Consider the following 20,806-nt stretch of genomic DNA (forward strand, 5'->3'; position numbering starts at 1 on the left):
AACCGTGAAAGGGGCGGGCCCAACAAGGTCCCCTTCATGGGCACTATCACTGCTTGCTGTCAGGGAGGCTGCCAGACAATTTTCCATGCACACTCTGGGCTGGGGGGCAGTCAACCACCAGTACACACAGCAGAACCTAAACCCATACCATTATTGCTAAGCAGCAAGACAGGGGCCCATTGCACTCCCACGGGGCCTTTTTAAATGCAATCCATAACCCGGATTTGCCAGGAACCCTTCTTACTCCTCCTACTTGCATGTGACACTGGGCTTAGGATCTGCATAGGAAACACACACACAAGCACACACCTACCTTTGTTGCCTGCAGATGCCTCCTTGGCTGTCCCCAAACGGTATCAAACCAACACCCACGGGAAGCTGTAAGCATAGAGGACATGCCTGCACCCCATTGGACTTACCTGTGTGGGTTAAATCCGGGTTATTTGACAACCTATGGCGGTGATGGTTCTGCTCAGGCAGAGCAGTGCTGATGCTCCTCATAAAGCTGTCGCTGCTGTGAAGGTTCTAGGTGACATCACAAATCCCTATGGTTACATACACAACAAAGCTGGGTTGTTGTTGTTTACACTCTGCAAGGCCTGTGGAAGTGAGTGACATCATAGCACTGTAGTTCTGAGGGTTCTAGATGGATGCAACAATCTCCTGTTGCTTCTATGAAGGCCATAATAGACGACATCACCAAACAGCTCCATAGTCACATACACAGCAAAGGAGAGATGTTGTTTACACCTAGTGATGTCAGTGGTATTGAGTGACATCACAGCACAGTGCTAAGGCTCCTGGGCCTGGACACAGCAGCGGCTGCAATATCTCAACGGAGAATACGTTTATATATATGTGTGTGTGTGCGCGTATATATATATATATATATATATATATATATTTCTCCGCCGAAATCACTTTTAAACCCATTTCCACCTTTTTTTCCCTTCTCTTCCTCTTACTTTTTTTTCACGTTTTTTTAAGTTTTTCTCCTTTTCGCCTCTTTTCTGGGCGTATTATTCTTCTTTTTCTTCTTTTTTTTCGTCTAATGCATACCCCATCAGTGCAGCAATGCTTATTCAATACCGCCAGCAGATGGAGACACTGGGGGATAATTTTCTAAGGATTTATACTGATTTTTCCTGTCTGAATTTGTCGCACAGAAAGTTGCAGGCCAAATATGTGTGACATTTCTGCGACTTTAGCTTCTAGAGCATTTTTACAACATTATACATAGGTGCTGAATACATAAAAAGCGACTGTTCAGCGACAGACAAGTCGCATCGGCTGAAAGTAGGCCAGAATGTCAGTCCATGTTGGAGCAGGTTTAGATACAGTCTAAAGTATAGATCTCAAAGTCTGTGCACAGAATTTAGCAAGGGCCTCGCACCTTCTGATGCATCAGGTAGGTGCACAATAGCATAGCCTAACCCTCTGTACTTTGGTCTATATTGATGCGGGACATAGACAGCCAGCTGATGACCAATCCATTAGTGCAATGGATGGCTGGAAGCATTTGTCTTTGCCTTTGCAATACCACAGAAGCAATGCATGGTCAATGTACAGCAATGACACACCTGTGTGAACAGCCAGGAGACCCCCCCCCCCCCCCATGTTATGTTACATAGTTACATAGTTAGTACGGTCGAAAAAAGACATATGTCCATCAAGTTCAACCAGGGAATTAAGGGGTAGGGGTGTGGCGCGATATTGGGGAAGGGATGAGATTTTATATTTCTTCATAAGCATTAATCTTATTTTGTCAATTAGGAACATTCAGCACCCACCCGCTATCAAGGCAGCTGCCTATCATGTCATGCCCTACCTGCACAGGTGTGCTGGCTACTCAAATGATCCAATTAAGGAGGCCATTTAGTCAGCAGCAGCAGAAGTCCTGTGCCTGGACGCTCCAACAGCGGCCAGACACAAGCAGAAGCAGCAGAAGCAGCAGCACCACCTTTTGTTTTTTGGCTGCAGCAGCAGCAAGGCCCACAGGGCTGGCTAGCTGGCTAGCCAGCAAGCAGGTAGCAATGAAAGTAGGAATCTTTCTTTTTAACCCTGTAAGGGGGTGGTGCACTGTACCCGAAGATACTGCCATATCGGGTCAATGCATAGGGCGACGGAAGCAAGCTTCGAAATCGGCCCCCGTTCTCAAAAATCCATTTAATATATGGTCCCCAGATAGGGGACGTATCAGATATTAAACTGATAAGAACAGATACTACACTTGATCTTAGCCAAAAGGCCGAGAAGCGATAACCGTGAAAGGGGCGGGCCCAACAAGGTCCCCTTCATGGGCACTATCACTGCTTGCTGTCAGGGAGGCTGCCAGACAATTTTCCATGCACACTCTGGGCTGGGGGGCAGTCAACCACCAGTACACACAGCAGAACCTAAACCCATACCATTATTGCTAAGCAGCAAGACAGGGGCCCATTGCACTCCCACGGGGCCTTTTTAAATGCAATCCATAACCCGGATTTGCCAGGAACCCTTCTTACTCCTCCTACTTGCATGTGACACTGGGCTTAGGATCTGCATAGGAAACACACACACAAGCACACACCTACCTTTGTTGCCTGCAGATGCCTCCTTGGCTGTCCCCAAACGGTATCAAACCAACACCCACGGGAAGCTGTAAGCATAGAGGACATGCCTGCACCCCATTGGACTTACCTGTGTGGGTTAAATCCGGGTTATTTGACAACCTATGGCGGTGATGGTTCTGCTCAGGCAGAGCAGTGCTGATGCTCCTCATAAAGCTGTCGCTGCTGTGAAGGTTCTAGGTGACATCACAAATCCCTATGGTTACATACACAACAAAGCTGGGTTGTTGTTGTTTACACTCTGCAAGGCCTGTGGAAGTGAGTGACATCATAGCACTGTAGTTCTGAGGGTTCTAGATGGATGCAACAATCTCCTGTTGCTTCTATGAAGGCCATAATAGACGACATCACCAAACAGCTCCATAGTCACATACACAGCAAAGGAGAGATGTTGTTTACACCTAGTGATGTCAGTGGTATTGAGTGACATCACAGCACAGTGCTAAGGCTCCTGGGCCTGGACACAGCAGCGGCTGCAATATCTCAACGGAGAATACGTTTATATATATGTGTGTGTGTGCGCGTATATATATATATATATATATATATATATATATATATTTCTCCGCCGAAATCACTTTTAAACCCATTTCCACCTTTTTTTCCCTTCTCTTCCTCTTACTTTTTTTTCACGTTTTTTTACGTTTTTCTCCTTTTCGCCTCTTTTCTGGGCGTATTATTCTTCTTTTTCTTCTTTTTTTTCGTCTAATGCATACCCCATCAGTGCAGCAATGCTTATTCAATACCGCCAGCAGATGGAGACACTGGGGGATAATTTTCTAAGGATTTATACTGATTTTTCCTGTCTGAATTTGTCGCACAGAAAGTTGCAGGCCAAATATGTGTGACATTTCTGCGACTTTAGCTTCTAGAGCATTTTTACAACATTATACATAGGTGCTGAATACATAAAAAGCGACTGTTCAGCGACAGACAAGTCGCATCGGCTGAAAGTAGGCCAGAATGTCAGTCCATGTTGGAGCAGGTTTAGATACAGTCTAAAGTATAGATCTCAAAGTCTGTGCACAGAATTTAGCAAGGGCCTCGCACCTTCTGATGCATCAGGTAGGTGCACAATAGCATAGCCTAACCCTCTGTACTTTGGTCTATATTGATGCGGGACATAGACAGCCAGCTGATGACCAATCCATTAGTGCAATGGATGGCTGGAAGCATTTGTCTTTGCCTTTGCAATACCACAGAAGCAATGCATGGTCAATGTACAGCAATGACACACCTGTGTGAACAGCCAGGAGACCCCCCCCCCCCCCCCCCCATGTTATGTTACATAGTTACATAGTTAGTACGGTCGAAAAAAGACATATGTCCATCAAGTTCAACCAGGGAATTAAGGGGTAGGGGTGTGGCGCGATATTGGGGAAGGGATGAGATTTTATATTTCTTCATAAGCATTAATCTTATTTTGTCAATTAGGAACATTCAGCACCCACCCGCTATCAAGACAGCTGCCTATCATGTCATGCCCTACCTGCACAGGTGTGCTGGCTACTCAAATGATCCAATTAAGGAGGCCATTTAGTCAGCAGCAGCAGAAGTCCTGTGCCTGGACGCTCCAACAGCGGCCAGACACAAGCAGAAGCAGCAGAAGCAGCAGCACCACCTTTTGTTTTTTGGCTGCAGCAGCAGCAAGGCCCACAGGGCTGGCTAGCTGGCTAGCCAGCAAGCAGGTAGCAATGAAAGTAGGAATCTTTCTTTTTAACCCTGTAAGGGGGTGGTGCACTGTACCCGAAGATACTGCCATATCGGGTCAATGCATAGGGCGACGGAAGCAAGCTTCGAAATCGGCCCCCGTTCTCAAAAATCCATTTAATATATGGTCCCCAGATAGGGGACGTATCAGATATTAAACTGATAAGAACAGATACTACACTTGATCTTAGCCAAAAGGCCGAGAAGCGATAACCGTGAAAGGGGCGGGCCCAACAAGGTCCCCTTCATGGGCACTATCACTGCTTGCTGTCAGGGAGGCTGCCAGACAATTTTCCATGCACACTCTGGGCTGGGGGGCAGTCAACCACCAGTACACACAGCAGAACCTAAACCCATACCATTATTGCTAAGCAGCAAGACAGGGGCCCATTGCACTCCCACGGGGCCTTTTTAAATGCAATCCATAACCCGGATTTGCCAGGAACCCTTCTTACTCCTCCTACTTGCATGTGACACTGGGCTTAGGATCTGCATAGGAAACACACACACAAGCACACACCTACCTTTGTTGCCTGCAGATGCCTCCTTGGCTGTCCCCAAACGGTATCAAACCAACACCCACGGGAAGCTGTAAGCATAGAGGACATGCCTGCACCCCATTGGACTTACCTGTGTGGGTTAAATCCGGGTTATTTGACAACCTATGGCGGTGATGGTTCTGCTCAGGCAGAGCAGTGCTGATGCTCCTCATAAAGCTGTCGCTGCTGTGAAGGTTCTAGGTGACATCACAAATCCCTATGGTTACATACACAACAAAGCTGGGTTGTTGTTGTTTACACTCTGCAAGGCCTGTGGAAGTGAGTGACATCATAGCACTGTAGTTCTGAGGGTTCTAGATGGATGCAACAATCTCCTGTTGCTTCTATGAAGGCCATAATAGACGACATCACCAAACAGCTCCATAGTCACATACACAGCAAAGGAGAGATGTTGTTTACACCTAGTGATGTCAGTGGTATTGAGTGACATCACAGCACAGTGCTAAGGCTCCTGGGCCTGGACACAGCAGCGGCTGCAATATCTCAACGGAGAATACGTTTATATATATGTGTGTGTGTGCGCGTATATATATATATATATATATATATATATATATATATATATATATTTCTCCGCCGAAATCACTTTTAAACCCATTTCCACCTTTTTTTCCCTTCTCTTCCTCTTACTTTTTTTTCACGTTTTTTTACGTTTTTCTCCTTTTCGCCTCTTTTCTGGGCGTATTATTCTTCTTTTTCTTCTTTTTTTTCGTCTAATGCATACCCCATCAGTGCAGCAATGCTTATTCAATACCGCCAGCAGATGGAGACACTGGGGGATAATTTTCTAAGGATTTATACTGATTTTTCCTGTCTGAATTTGTCGCACAGAAAGTTGCAGGCCAAATATGTGTGACATTTCTGCGACTTTAGCTTCTAGAGCATTTTTACAACATTATACATAGGTGCTGAATACATAAAAAGCGACTGTTCAGCGACAGACAAGTCGCATCGGCTGAAAGTAGGCCAGAATGTCAGTCCATGTTGGAGCAGGTTTAGATACAGTCTAAAGTATAGATCTCAAAGTCTGTGCACAGAATTTAGCAAGGGCCTCGCACCTTCTGATGCATCAGGTAGGTGCACAATAGCATAGCCTAACCCTCTGTACTTTGGTCTATATTGATGCGGGACATAGACAGCCAGCTGATGACCAATCCATTAGTGCAATGGATGGCTGGAAGCATTTGTCTTTGCCTTTGCAATACCACAGAAGCAATGCATGGTCAATGTACAGCAATGACACACCTGTGTGAACAGCCAGGAGACCCCCCCCCCCCCCCCATGTTATGTTACATAGTTACATAGTTAGTACGGTCGAAAAAAGACATATGTCCATCAAGTTCAACCAGGGAATTAAGGGGTAGGGGTGTGGCGCGATATTGGGGAAGGGATGAGATTTTATATTTCTTCATAAGCATTAATCTTATTTTGTCAATTAGGAACATTCAGCACCCACCCGCTATCAAGGCAGCTGCCTATCATGTCATGCCCTACCTGCACAGGTGTGCTGGCTACTCAAATGATCCAATTAAGGAGGCCATTTAGTCAGCAGCAGCAGAAGTCCTGTGCCTGGACGCTCCAACAGCGGCCAGACACAAGCAGAAGCAGCAGAAGCAGCAGCACCACCTTTTGTTTTTTGGCTGCAGCAGCAGCAAGGCCCACAGGGCTGGCTAGCTGGCTAGCCAGCAAGCAGGTAGCAATGAAAGTAGGAATCTTTCTTTTTAACCCTGTAAGGGGGTGGTGCACTGTACCCGAAGATACTGCCATATCGGGTCAATGCATAGGGCGACGGAAGCAAGCTTCGAAATCGGCCCCCGTTCTCAAAAATCCATTTAATATATGGTCCCCAGATAGGGGACGTATCAGATATTAAACTGATAAGAACAGATAAGGTTTCAACAAAATTTTATTGAATAAATAAGAAACCATACAGAATTTAAAATGCAAAATAATAAAAGGTTCACAAAAGTTTTAAAATACAAATAATAAAACCAGTTATAAAAGGAGAAAAAATAAAAATGGCAGGATAAAACATTATACAAATGTCATAAAAACTGATTATATTGTTATTTCGTTCCATAGAGGCAGACACCACATGGATGCTGCCTCGCTGGCCCCCAACTGTTTCTTGTCTCTTAGGTAATAGATGTACATCTCACTCAGGGCCAGCTTTATACAGTTTTTAACATCAATAAAATCATGTTTAAAAAGTAAGATGTTCCTAACTTTCCAGATGGCATTTTTAAAACAATTAATAATCATCCAGCAGATCATCTGCTGTTTAAAATTGGGGCAGTTAAAAAGACCGTAAAAGACACATTCGTGATTAAAATCTTTTAGGCCGCAGGCCCACTTCAAAAGTGGGCCTACCTTCCTCCAAAGCTCCCGTGCAAAAGGGCAGTTCCAAAATATGTGCAGCACCGTTTCGTCCACTCCGCAGCCATCTCTCGGGCACTTGGCTCTCGCCACCAGTCCTCGCCTGTGCTGGAACTCACGAGTAGGGAGGCACTGGTGGACGATTGCCCAGGCAAGATCCCTGTGTACATTCGCCAGAAACTTCCCGTACACGTTCCGCCATACCTTTTTGGATCTTGCCTGTGTGAAATTGGACACTGCCAGGGTAACCTCACTCCGCCTGAGGACCTTTGATACCTTTCTCTGGTCCCCCAGTATGTCAGGCTCCAAATCTTGGAGACCTAGGAGCCTGACTGTCTTTTCCAACACCACATAATGTTTTGGGGGACACAGAAGCACCGGAGCGTTCAGAGGGATGCGCAACCATCTTTTAAAAACCATGCCCGCAGCGTACCTTAAAAAGCAGCTAAAAATGCCATCGGATTTAATAATTTTAAAACAGAAACAGAAATACTTTATGTAAAAGAAAGTAAAAAGGTTAGGAACATCTTTCCCGCCATTATCTTTACTTTTGTACATAAAATCACGCTTTAATTTCTCCATTTTTGAACCCCATAAAAAAGTAAAAACAATTCTAGTTACTTTTTTAATGTATAAAATAGATGGAGGAAATACCATGGCAATGTATAGCATAATAGGGAGTAAAACCATCTTTATTATTAAAATCTTCCCCTCCATGGTAAGGTTTCTAAGATTCCACATTAAAATCTTCTTCTCCATCTTAGCTATAGCTGAATCCCAGTTAGGGCTCCCATCATTGACCTGGTTAAAAACAATACCTAAAACTTTAATTTGATCCTGTTGCATTGTGACTCCTGGGGTGATGGATGAATCCCAGGAGCCAATATAAAAACAGTCACATTTATCTGTGTTTAGCTTAAAACCAGAGACCTCGCAGAAATAGCTGGTGTTCCTCAATGCCCCCCTCATGGATGGAGAGTCCGGGCACAGTATGGTGACATCATCCATGTACCCCAACACCTTTAGATGGGTCCCTCCTCCACCAGGTATCGGTACGCCTCTTCCCTCTTACTACCCGGTCTTTTCTGAGGAGGGCCATCAGTGGTTCGATTGCGCAAATAAAAAGGAGTGGGGACAGGGGGCAGCCCTGTTTGACACCTGATAAAAGAGGAACACCGCTGGTTAAAAAGCCATTAACAGAGACTTGACTAAAACAGGATCGGTATAAAAGCATGATTCGGCTTAAAATCGTTTCAGGCACTGCCATCTTTTTAAGAACTAAAACAGGTATTCATGGAGACCCTATCAAAGGCTTTTTCAAAGTCTAAGATAAAATTGCTACAGTTTGATTTCTATCCTTAAAATACCATAAAACATCTCTTAAAATATTTAGGGATTCCAGCTATAGACCTTCCAGGTACCCACAAACCTGATTTGAGGTGAATTAATTTATGAATAAAAGGTTTAAAACGGACAGCTAATAACTTGGCTAAAACTTTATAATCGACATTTAAAAGTGTGATGGGGCGCCAATTTTTTAGCATATCCTTTTCACCCTTTTTAAAAAGTAATGATACAATCCCCCTCCTCCAGAAGGGGGAAGTTCATTAACAATAAAAGTTTCTTTATACAATAAAACCATATCATCCTTTAAAATATCCCAAAAAGCTAAATAAAATTCGATGGGTAAACCATCTTCCCCAGGGGCCTTCCCACTAGAAAACTTTTAAAACAAATAAAAGTTCATCTAAGTTAAGATCACGGGATAAAACCTCCTGGTCTAAAACATCTAGCTTAAAATCAAGGGAATTAAGAACATGTTCTAAAAAGGATGGATTAAGATCTTTCTTATTAAAAAAGAAGCTTGGTAGAAGTTAAAAACTGCATCTAACATGCCTTTTGGAGTGGATTCACCCTCAAGGTTTTGGATGATATCCCTCCTATTCATCACTTTTTTAAAAAGAAAACGGGAACATTTCTCGCCCTCCTCCAGGTGCTTGCACATGTGAGTTAAAAATGATTTGTTTCCCTTTCTTTTCTATGGCATGTTTTATTTCAGTTTTAAGGTTTAAAATATCATTTTCTACATCCATACCAGGCTTCTTTCAATTAAAAAGTACATTTAAACGCATGTTAAGAACATAAAACCACTGTTTTTCCATTTTTGCCTTCTTCTTACCTGCTTTGATAAAAAAAAATCTGATTTTAGATTTGGTGCCCTCCCACCAGTGCAGCATAGGCTCGTGGGGTTTTCTTTGTGATTGCCAGCATTGGTAGTGTCCGCACAAACTCCTCTTTTATCTCAGGGTCCTCTAGGAGTGTGGTGTTTAATCTCCCAGAGGCCCCTTTTTGCTTTTTGCTCCCCCCTCTAGCTCCAGGACCCACCAAGAGGAGCTTATGATCAGAGAAGATATTCTGCTCGAGCGTGCATTTCAGGGGTTTAAAAGCTCTAGAGGAAAAAATAAAATCGATTCTGGAGCTCACTCTTCCCATTGGGACCATGTGGCGCCCGGGTCCTCCGGCAAGAGATCCTTCCAGCAATCTTTCAAGTTAAAATCATCAATAAAATTTTTAAGCAGGTAAGAAGTGCGGTCTTTACGATTAATATCCCCACCCTGCCGGTGTTCCCCCATCACGTATGCAGTTTAAAATCACCTCCCACCAGCAGGGGGGAAGACCCAACACAAAACAGTGGTAAAATTTCAAATAGTTCTGCCCGCTCCTGTTTATCAGGAGGGGCATACACATTTAAAAACACGAATTAAAAGTCCATTAAAATATAGATGAATTAAAAGAGCTCTGCCAGGCACCAATCTCAGTTACTGTATGAATAGAAAAGGACTGGCCTCGGCAGAGCAGCCGAACACCCACAGAACGACAGTCATTTGCACCGGACCATATGGATGGGCCCAGCTTCCAGTCTTCTTTTAAGTCTTTATAGTCCATTTTACTAGGGATTCCACATTCTTGTAGCAGGCAAAGGTCAAAGTCACATGTCTCTAGATAAGAAAATAAAGCAGCCCTGCGATCAGGGCTCTTTAAGGACCTCACATTGAGTGAGGCAATTTTTACAGGGATAGGCATAGTTTATGGAGAGTCCGTGCTTGGAGAATCAAAGTCCAATAATAAGCCTGCGTACCGTCATCCCCCGCCTGCGGGGTCATCAGCTCCTTAATGTTCTGAGGGTCGGAGCTTGAGATCGATGATGCCCCGACCCTGAGCTCGCTCTCGTCCGAACTACGGCACGCCGCTTTCCTTTGAATGTCTTCCTCTTCTTCTTCTCTTTGTCTTTTAAATGTCATACTGCTGTCCATATCCTCTGTGTTGCTCTCACTCGATGTAATCTCTGGCCCCGGCTGATGGATCTGCGTCTTCTTTCATCTTTTGACGACTGGAACTGCTGCACAGGGGCCTGTGAGGCCTCTTTTCCGGAACCTTTGCCGCTACCTTGGGAAGTTTTCATCGCTTAGTTCCCCAGCAAGCGTTGCTGAGGACTGTTGCTCCAACTTCCCCATCGATCGACGATGGCCAGTTTTACCCATCGGGTCCACTGCTGGCGGGGCAGCAAACCCTGGTTTGGCGCCACTTGTCTTCTTGGCCCTGTCCTGTATAGGCGGAGTAACAGGACCGGGCTCAGACCTGGCCACCTGGCTCCCCTTCCGGCGGGCTTTCACCGGGGCCTCTTCGTCCGGAGCAGGGCGACCCTGGGCCAAGCCAGTACCTGGCTTATGCTGCAATTTTGGGTCCACCTCTGCCCCCACCGAGGCCCGTCGGCTGCCACCCGCCACAGGTGAGCCCCCTTCAGAAGTTTCGGCGGGCTCTTGAGCCAGGTAGGAAGTCGATCGACGTCTTTCAATTTCCGGGCAGTAAACTCGATCACCCGCCGGGCTTCGTGGAATCCCCATGGCCTCCCCCTAGCACTACACCGGTGGGCCCCCCGATGGAGCACCAGAGGTCTTGGGCCTGGACCCATCAGTACCTGCCTTCTGGGGTTTGGGCATCTTAAAAAGGACGTCTTTTGTCCTGTCCCCTCTTTGGGTGGGCCCAGCCTTGACCCACCCATCGTAGTTTTTGCTTTATGGGGACAGGAATTAAAATCATGATTTTCCTCTCCGCAGAGGTTACACCTTATCGTATGGCTACATCTTGAGGCTATGTGACCTTCTTGGCCACACCTATTGCAGCGAATCACACGCTCCGCGCCGCAGGTCTCCTGGGTGTGGCCAAACCTTCAAGCAATTTCGGCAATACATAGGCATTTGAGGATAGAACAGGAAGCCCCGAACTCTCCGATGGCAAAATTTGGGGGGCGGATGGCAAAGACCCCCAATACCACCGGGATCCTTACGGAGCTTGACCCAGAACTTCCTCTTGCCGTTCCAGAACCGCACGGAGTTCAATATTTTGTTTGCGAATCGCACCTCTTCGCGAGTATCGCCAAAGAAAAGTGGCTATATCCTCCGTGGTCACAATGAGGGCTGTGCATAGCCACCACCAACGGTATATGTTCCTCACCATAGAGGAACTGGAACGAAAGACCGTCGAGTCGATCGTCCCTCTGGTCCGCACCAGACAAGGTCTGCATAGATGTTATCGCAACACGCCGTGGCCGTGAAGGTGACGGTATACAGGCCACGGCTTTCTGGTCATTTAGACACAGGATGTCCTCCCTATTGAGGCGGAAGTAGTCAAGAAGAATCACCCTCCGCAATGAAGCGGAGGTTCTTCAACTGACGATGGCTCTCCGACACCTCTATGCGGATGGTATTTCGCATCGACATTTCCCCAGAGGGGAAAAGCCCAGGAGAACGGCCATCTTCCACACCCAGGACTAAGCCCCTTCCCCAATAGCAGCAGGGGCTCGGAATATCCCCGCTATAATAGCGGAACCCTTACCCAAGGCAGAGGTCGGGGGTACCCTAGGTGCTTCCGAAGCTACAGGTAACGCTCAACGTACCGAAAATGCCTTCTGAGACACAAAGGGTCCCAGAGACAGGGGGATCGCAACCCGTTGTCTGTGGACTAAGCCCGCTCCCCAATAGCAGCAAGGGGGTGAAGTCCTCGTAAGGAGAGACAATCCCCCAAGGCCGAGAAGCGGGGTACCACAGACACCTTCCGACCAGACCAAATGCAGATACTACACTTGATCTTAGCCAAAAGGCCGAGAAGCGATAACCGTGAAAGGGGCGGGCCCAACAAGGTCCCCTTCATGGGCACTATCACTGCTTGCTGTCAGGGAGGCTGCCCAGACATTTTTCCATGCACACTCTGGGCTGGGGGGCAGTCAACCCACCAGTACACACAGCAGAACCTAAACCCATACCATTATTGCTAAGCAGCAAGACAGGGGCCCATTGCACTCCCACGGGGCCTTTTTAAATGCAATCCATAACCCGCCAGGAACCCTTCTTACTCCTCCTACTTGCATGTGACACTGGGCTTAGGATCTGCATAGGAAACACACACACAAGCACACACCTACCTTTGTTGCCTGCAGATGCCTCCTTGGCTGTCCCCAAACGGTATCAAACCAACACCCACGGGAAGCTGTAAGCATAGAGGACATGCCTGCACCCCATTGGACTTACCTGTGTGGGTTAAATCCGGGTTATTTGACAACCTATGGCGGTGATGGTTCTGCTCAGGCAGAGCAGTGCTGATGCTCCTCATAAAGCTGTCGCTGCTGTGAAGGTTCTAGGTGACATCACAAATCCCTATGGTTACATACACAACAAAGCTGGGTTGTTGTTGTTTACACTCTGCAAGGCCTGTGGAAGTGAGTGACATCATAGCACTGTAGTTCTGAGGGTTCTAGATGGATGCAACAATCTCCTGTTGCTTCTATGAAGGCCATAATAGACGACATCACCAAACAGCTCCATAGTCACATACACAGCAAAGGAGAGATGTTGTTTACACCTAGTGATGTCAGTGGTATTGAGTGACATCACAGCACAGTGCTAAGGCTCCTGGGCCTGGACACAGCAGCGGCTGCAATATCTCAACGGAGAATACGTTTATATATATGTGTGTGTGTGCGCGTATATATATATATATATATATATATATATATATATATATATATATATATATTTCTCCGCCGAAATCACTTTTAAACCCATTTCCACCTTTTTTTCCCTTCTCTTCCTCTTACTTTTTTTTCACGTTTTTTTACGTTTTTCTCCTTTTCGCCTCTTTTCTGGGCGTATTATTCTTCTTTTTCTTCTTTTTTTTCGTCTAATGCATACCCCATCAGTGCAGCAATGCTTATTCAATACCGCCAGCAGATGGAGACACTGGGGGATAATTTTCTAAGGATTTATACTGATTTTTCCTGTCTGAATTTGTCGCACAGAAAGTTGCAGGCCAAATATGTGTGACATTTCTGCGACTTTAGCTTCTAGAGCATTTTTACAACATTATACATAGGTGCTGAATACATAAAAAGCGACTGTTCAGCGACAGACAAGTCGCATCGGCTGAAAGTAGGCCAGAATGTCAGTCCATGTTGGAGCAGGTTTAGATACAGTCTAAAGTATAGATCTCAAAGTCTGTGCACAGAATTTAGCAAGGGCCTCGCACCTTCTGATGCATCAGGTAGGTGCACAATAGCATAGCCTAACCCTCTGTACTTTGGTCTATATTGATGCGGGACATAGACAGCCAGCTGATGACCAATCCATTAGTGCAATGGATGGCTGGAAGCATTTGTCTTTGCCTTTGCAATACCACAGAAGCAATGCATGGTCAATGTACAGCAATGACACACCTGTGTGAACAGCCAGGAGACCCCCCCCCCCCATGTTATGTTACATAGTTACATAGTTAGTACGGTCGAAAAAAGACATATGTCCATCAAGTTCAACCAGGGAATTAAGGGGTAGGGGTGTGGCGCGATATTGGGGAAGGGATGAGATTTTATATTTCTTCATAAGCATTAATCTTATTTTGTCAATTAGGAACATTCAGCACCCACCCGCTATCAAGGCAGCTGCCTATCATGTCATGCCCTACCTGCACAGGTGTGCTGGCTACTCAAATGATCCAATTAAGGAGGCCATTTAGTCAGCAGCAGCAGAAGTCCTGTGCCTGGACGCTCCAACAGCGGCCAGACACAAGCAGAAGCAGCAGAAGCAGCAGCACCACCTTTTGTTTTTTGGCTGCAGCAGCAGCAAGGCCCACAGGGCTGGCTAGCTGGCTAGCCAGCAAGCAGGTAGCAATGAAAGTAGGAATCTTTCTTTTTAACCCTGTAAGGGGGTGGTGCACTGTACCCGAAGATACTGCCATATCGGGTCAATGCATAGGGCGACGGAAGCAAGCTTCGAAATCGGCCCCCGTTCTCAAAAATCCATTTAATATATGGTCCCCAGATAGGGGACGTATCAGATATTAAACTGATAAGAACAGATACTACACTTGATCTTAGCCAAAAGGCCGAGAAGCGATAACCGTGAAAGGGGCGGGCCCAACAAGGTCCCCTTCATGGGCACTATCACTGCTTGCTGTCAGGGAGGCTGCCAGACAATTTTCCATGCACACTCTGGGCTGGGGGGCAGTCAACCACCAGTACACACAGCAGAACCTAAACCCATACCATTATTGCTAAGCAGCAAGACAGGGGCCCATTGCACTCCCACGGGGCCTTTTTAAATGCAATCCATAACCCGGATTTGCCAGGAACCCTTCTTACTCCTCCTACTTGCATGTGACACTGGGCTTAGGATCTGCATAGGAAACACACACACAAGCACACACCTACCTTTGTTGCCTGCAGATGCCTCCTTGGCTGTCCCCAAACGGTATCAAACCAACACCCACGGGAAGCTGTAAGCATAGAGGACATGCCTGCACCCCATTGGACTTACCTGTGTGGGTTAAATCCGGGTTATTTGACAACCTATGGCGGTGATGGTTCTGCTCAGGCAGAGCAGTGCTGATGCTCCTCATAAAGCTGTCGCTGCTGTGAAGGTTCTAGGTGACATCACAAATCCCTATGGTTACATACACAACAAAGCTGGGTTGTTGTTGTTTACACTCTGCAAGGCCTGTGGAAGTGAGTGACATCATAGCACTGTAGTTCTGAGGGTTCTAGATGGATGCAACAATCTCCTGTTGCTTCTATGAAGGCCATAATAGACGACATCACCAAACAGCTCCATAGTCACATACACAGCAAAGGAGAGATGTTGTTTACACCTAGTGATGTCAGTGGTATTGAGTGACATCACAGCACAGTGCTAAGGCTCCTGGGCCTGGACACAGCAGCGGCTGCAATATCTCAACGGAGAATACGTTTATATATATGTGTGTGTGTGCGCGTATATATATATATATATATATATATATATATATATATATATATATATTTCTCCGCCGAAATCACTTTTAAACCCATTTCCACCTTTTTTTCCCTTCTCTTCCTCTTACTTTTTTTTCACGTTTTTTTACGTTTTTCTCCTTTTCGCCTCTTTTCTGGGCGTATTATTCTTCTTTTTCTTCTTTTTTTTCGTCTAATGCATACCCCATCAGTGCAGCAATGCTTATTCAATACCGCCAGCAGATGGAGACACTGGGGGATAATTTTCTAAGGATTTATACTGATTTTTCCTGTCTGAATTTGTCGCACAGAAAGTTGCAGGCCAAATATGTGTGACATTTCTGCGACTTTAGCTTCTAGAGCATTTTTACAACATTATACATAGGTGCTGAATACATAAAAAGCGACTGTTCAGCGACAGACAAGTCGCATCGGCTGAAAGTAGGCCAGAATGTCAGTCCATGTTGGAGCAGGTTTAGATACAGTCTAAAGTATAGATCTCAAAGTCTGTGCACAGAATTTAGCAAGGGCCTCGCACCTTCTGATGCATCAGGTAGGTGCACAATAGCATAGCCTAACCCTCTGTACTTTGGTCTATATTGATGCGGGACATAGACAGCCAGCTGATGACCAATCCATTAGTGCAATGGATGGCTGGAAGCATTTGTCTTTGCCTTTGCAATACCACAGAAGCAATGCATGGTCAATGTACAGCAATGACACACCTGTGTGAACAGCCAGGAGACCCCCCCCCCCCCCCCCCATGTTATGTTACATAGTTACATAGTTAGTACGGTCGAAAAAAGACATATGTCCATCAAGTTCAACCAGGGAATTAAGGGGTAGGGGTGTGGCGCGATATTGGGGAAGGGATGAGATTTTATATTTCTTCATAAGCATTAATCTTATTTTGTCAATTAGGAACATTCAGCACCCACCCGCTATCAAGGCAGCTGCCTATCATGTCATGCCCTACCTGCACAGGTGTGCTGGCTACTCAAATGATCCAATTAAGGAGGCCATTTAGTCAGCAGCAGCAGAAGTCCTGTGCCTGGACGCTCCAACAGCGGCCAGACACAAGCAGAAGCAGCAGAAGCAGCAGCACCACCTTTTGTTTTTTGGCTGCAGCAGCAGCAAGGCCCACAGGGCTGGCTAGCTGGCTAGCCAGCAAGCAGGTAGCAATGAAAGTAGGAATCTTTCTTTTTAACCCTGTAAGGGGGTGGTGCACTGTACCCGAAGATACTGCCATATCGGGTCAATGCATAGGGCGACGGAAGCAAGCTTCGAAATCGGCCCCCGTTCTCAAAAATCCATTTAATATATGGTCCCCAGATAGGGGACGTATCAGATATTAAACTGATAAGAACAGATACTACACTTGATCTTAGCCAAAAGGCCGAGAAGCGATAACCGTGAAAGGGGCGGGCCCAACAAGGTCCCCTTCATGGGCACTATCACTGCTTGCTGTCAGGGAGGCTGCCAGACAATTTTCCATGCACACTCTGGGCTGGGGGGCAGTCAACCACCAGTACACACAGCAGAACCTAAACCCATACCATTATTGCTAAGCAGCAAGACAGGGGCCCATTGCACTCCCACGGGGCCTTTTTAAATGCAATCCATAACCCGGATTTGCCAGGAACCCTTCTTACTCCTCCTACTTGCATGTGACACTGGGCTTAGGATCTGCATAGGAAACACACACACAAGCACACACCTACCTTTGTTGCCTGCAGATGCCTCCTTGGCTGTCCCCAAACGGTATCAAACCAACACCCACGGGAAGCTGTAAGCATAGAGGACATGCCTGCACCCCATTGGACTTACCTGTGTGGGTTAAATCCGGGTTATTTGACAACCTATGGCGGTGATGGTTCTGCTCAGGCAGAGCAGTGCTGATGCTCCTCATAAAGCTGTCGCTGCTGTGAAGGTTCTAGGTGACATCACAAATCCCTATGGTTACATACACAACAAAGCTGGGTTGTTGTTGTTTACACTCTGCAAGGCCTGTGGAAGTGAGTGACATCATAGCACTGTAGTTCTGAGGGTTCTAGATGGATGCAACAATCTCCTGTTGCTTCTATGAAGGCCATAATAGACGACATCACCAAACAGCTCCATAGTCACATACACAGCAAAGGAGAGATGTTGTTTACACCTAGTGATGTCAGTGGTATTGAGTGACATCACAGCACAGTGCTAAGGCTCCTGGGCCTGGACACAGCAGCGGCTGCAATATCTCAACGGAGAATACGTTTATATATATGTGTGTGTGTGCGCGTATATATATATATATATATATATATATATATATATATATATATATTCTCCGCCGAAATCACTTTTAAACCCATTTCCACCTTTTTTTCCCTTCTCTTCCTCTTACTTTTTTTTCACGTTTTTTTACGTTTTTCTCCTTTTCGCCTCTTTTCTGGGCGTATTATTCTTCTTTTTCTTCTTTTTTTTCGTCTAATGCATACCCCATCAGTGCAGCAATGCTTATTCAATACCGCCAGCAGATGGAGACACTGGGGGATAATTTTCTAAGGATTTATACTGATTTTTCCTGTCTGAATTTGTCGCACAGAAAGTTGCAGGCCAAATATGTGTGACATTTCTGCGACTTTAGCTTCTAGAGCATTTTTACAACATTATACATAGGTGCTGAATACATAAAAAGCGACTGTTCAGCGACAGACAAGTCGCATCGGCTGAAAGTAGGCAAGAATGTCAGTCCATGTTGGAGCAGGTTTAGATACAGTCTAAAGTATAGATCTCAAAGTCTGTGCACAGAATTTAGCAAGGGCCTCGCACCTTCTGATGCATCAGGTAGGTGCACAATAGCATAGCCTAACCCTCTGTACTTTGGTCTATATTGATGCGGGACATAGACAGCCAGCTGATGACCAATCCATTAGTGCAATGGATGGCTGGAAGCATTTGTCTTTGCCTTTGCAATACCACAGAAGCAATGCATGGTCAATGTACAGCAATGACACACCTGTGTGAACAGCCAGGAGACCCCCCCCCCCCCCCCCATGTTATGTTACATAGTTACATAGTTAGTACGGTCGAAAAAAGACATATGTCCATCAAGTTCAACCAGGGAATTAAGGGGTAGGGGTGTGGCGCGATATTGGGGAAGGGATGAGATTTTATATTTCTTCATAAGCATTAATCTTATTTTGTCAATTAGGAACATTCAGCACCCACCCGCTATCAAGGCAGCTGCCTATCATGTCATGCCCTACCTGCACAGGTGTGCTGGCTACTCAAATGATCCAATTAAGGAGGCCATTTAGTCAGCAGCAGCAGAAGTCCTGTGCCTGGACGCTCCAACAGCGGCCAGACACAAGCAGAAGCAGCAGAAGCAGCAGCACCACCTTTTGTTTTTTGGCTGCAGCAGCAGCAAGGCCCACAGGGCTGGCTAGCTGGCTAGCCAGCAAGCAGGTAGCAATGAAAGTAGGAATCTTTCTTTTTAACCCTGTAAGGGGGTGGTGCACTGTACCCGAAGATACTGCCATATCGGGTCAATGCATAGGGCGACGGAAGCAAGCTTCGAAATCGGCCCCCGTTCTCAAAAATCCATTTAATATATGGTCCCCAGATAGGGGACGTATCAGATATTAAACTGATAAGAACAGATACTACACTTGATCTTAGCCAAAAGGCCGAGAAGCGATAACCGTGAAAGGGGCGGGCCCAACAAGGTCCCCTTCATGGGCACTATCACTGCTTGCTGTCAGGGAGGCTGCCAGACAATTTTCCATGCACACTCTGGGCTGGGGGGCAGTCAACCACCAGTACACACAGCAGAACCTAAACCCATACCATTATTGCTAAGCAGCAAGACAGGGGCCCATTGCACTCCCACGGGGCCTTTTTAAATGCAATCCATAACCCGGATTTGCCAGGAACCCTTCTTACTCCTCCTACTTGCATGTGACACTGGGCTTAGGATCTGCATAGGAAACACACACACAAGCACACACCTACCTTTGTTGCCTGCAGATGCCTCCTTGGCTGTCCCCAAACGGTATCAAACCAACACCCACGGGAAGCTGTAAGCATAGAGGACATGCCTGCACCCCATTGGACTTACCTGTGTGGGTTAAATCCGGGTTATTTGACAACCTATGGCGGTGATGGTTCTGCTCAGGCAGAGCAGTGCTGATGCTCCTCATAAAGCTGTCGCTGCTGTGAAGGTTCTAGGTGACATCACAAATCCCTATGGTTACATACACAACAAAGCTGGGTTGTTGTTGTTTACACTCTGCAAGGCCTGTGGAAGTGAGTGACATCATAGCACTGTAGTTCTGAGGGTTCTAGATGGATGCAACAATCTCCTGTTGCTTCTATGAAGGCCGTAATAGACGACATCACCAAACAGCTCCATAGTCACATACACAGCAAAGGAGAGATGTTGTTTACACCTAGTGATGTCAGTGGTATTGAGTGACATCACAGCACAGTGCTAAGGCTCCTGGGCCTGGACACAGCAGCGGCTGCAATATCTCAACGGAGAATACGTTTATATATATGTGTGTGTGTGCGCGTATATATATATATATATATATATATATATATATATATTTCTCCGCCGAAATCACTTTTAAACCCATTTCCACCTTTTTTTCCCTTCTCTTTCTCTTACTTTTTTTTCACGTTTTTTTACGTTTTTCTCCTTTTCGCCTCTTTTCTGGGCGTATTATTCTTCTTTTTCTTCTTTTTTTTCGTCTAATGCATACCCCATCAGTGCAGCAATGCTTATTCAATACCGCCAGCAGATGGAGACACTGGGGGATAATTTTCTAAGGATTTATACTGATTTTTCCTGTCTGAATTTGTCGCACAGAAAGTTGCAGGCCAAATATGTGTGACATTTCTGCGACTTTAGCTTCTAGAGCATTTTTACAACATTATACATAGGTGCTGAATACATAAAAAGCGACTGTTCAGCGACAGACAAGTCGCATCGGCTGAAAGTAGGCCAGAATGTCAGTCCATGTTGGAGCAGGTTTAGATACAGTCTAAAGTATAGATCTCAAAGTCTGTGCACAGAATTTAGCAAGGGCCTCGCACCTTCTGATGCATCAGGTAGGTGCACAATAGCATAGCCTAACCCTCTGTACTTTGGTCTATATTGATGCGGGACATAGACAGCCAGCTGATGACCAATCCATTAGTGCAATGGATGGCTGGAAGCATTTGTCTTTGCCTTTGCAATACCACAG

The 20,806-nt window shown here is 45.9% G+C and overlaps 7 non-coding genes across 7 annotated transcripts; all 7 read right to left on the reverse strand.

Annotated features, from left to right (window-relative positions):
• Positions 1-2,069: 2,069 nt before the first annotated feature.
• LOC130301053 (U2 spliceosomal RNA) lies at positions 2,070-2,260 on the reverse strand. Its single transcript, XR_008851771.1, has one exon. It is a non-coding gene; the product is annotated as a U2 spliceosomal RNA (small nuclear RNA).
• Positions 2,261-4,339: 2,079 nt separating this feature from the next.
• LOC130301054 (U2 spliceosomal RNA) lies at positions 4,340-4,530 on the reverse strand. Its single transcript, XR_008851772.1, has one exon. It is a non-coding gene; the product is annotated as a U2 spliceosomal RNA (small nuclear RNA).
• A 2,084-nt stretch (positions 4,531-6,614) lies between these two features.
• On the reverse strand, positions 6,615-6,800 carry LOC130301078 (U2 spliceosomal RNA). Its single transcript, XR_008851795.1, has one exon. It is a non-coding gene; the product is annotated as a U2 spliceosomal RNA (small nuclear RNA).
• A 5,433-nt stretch (positions 6,801-12,233) lies between these two features.
• Positions 12,234-12,428, reverse strand: LOC130301083 (U2 spliceosomal RNA). The gene has a single exon (XR_008851799.1). It is a non-coding gene; the product is annotated as a U2 spliceosomal RNA (small nuclear RNA).
• A 2,082-nt stretch (positions 12,429-14,510) lies between these two features.
• On the reverse strand, positions 14,511-14,701 carry LOC130301055 (U2 spliceosomal RNA). Its single transcript, XR_008851773.1, has one exon. It is a non-coding gene; the product is annotated as a U2 spliceosomal RNA (small nuclear RNA).
• A 2,088-nt stretch (positions 14,702-16,789) lies between these two features.
• LOC130301056 (U2 spliceosomal RNA) lies at positions 16,790-16,980 on the reverse strand. The gene has a single exon (XR_008851774.1). It is a non-coding gene; the product is annotated as a U2 spliceosomal RNA (small nuclear RNA).
• Positions 16,981-19,064: 2,084 nt separating this feature from the next.
• Positions 19,065-19,255, reverse strand: LOC130301058 (U2 spliceosomal RNA). Its single transcript, XR_008851776.1, has one exon. It is a non-coding gene; the product is annotated as a U2 spliceosomal RNA (small nuclear RNA).
• Positions 19,256-20,806: the final 1,551 nt, after the last annotated feature.

Source organism: Hyla sarda, unplaced genomic scaffold (assembly GCF_029499605.1).
Source record: "Hyla sarda isolate aHylSar1 unplaced genomic scaffold, aHylSar1.hap1 scaffold_1108, whole genome shotgun sequence".
Taxonomy (NCBI): domain Eukaryota; kingdom Metazoa; phylum Chordata; class Amphibia; order Anura; family Hylidae; genus Hyla; species Hyla sarda.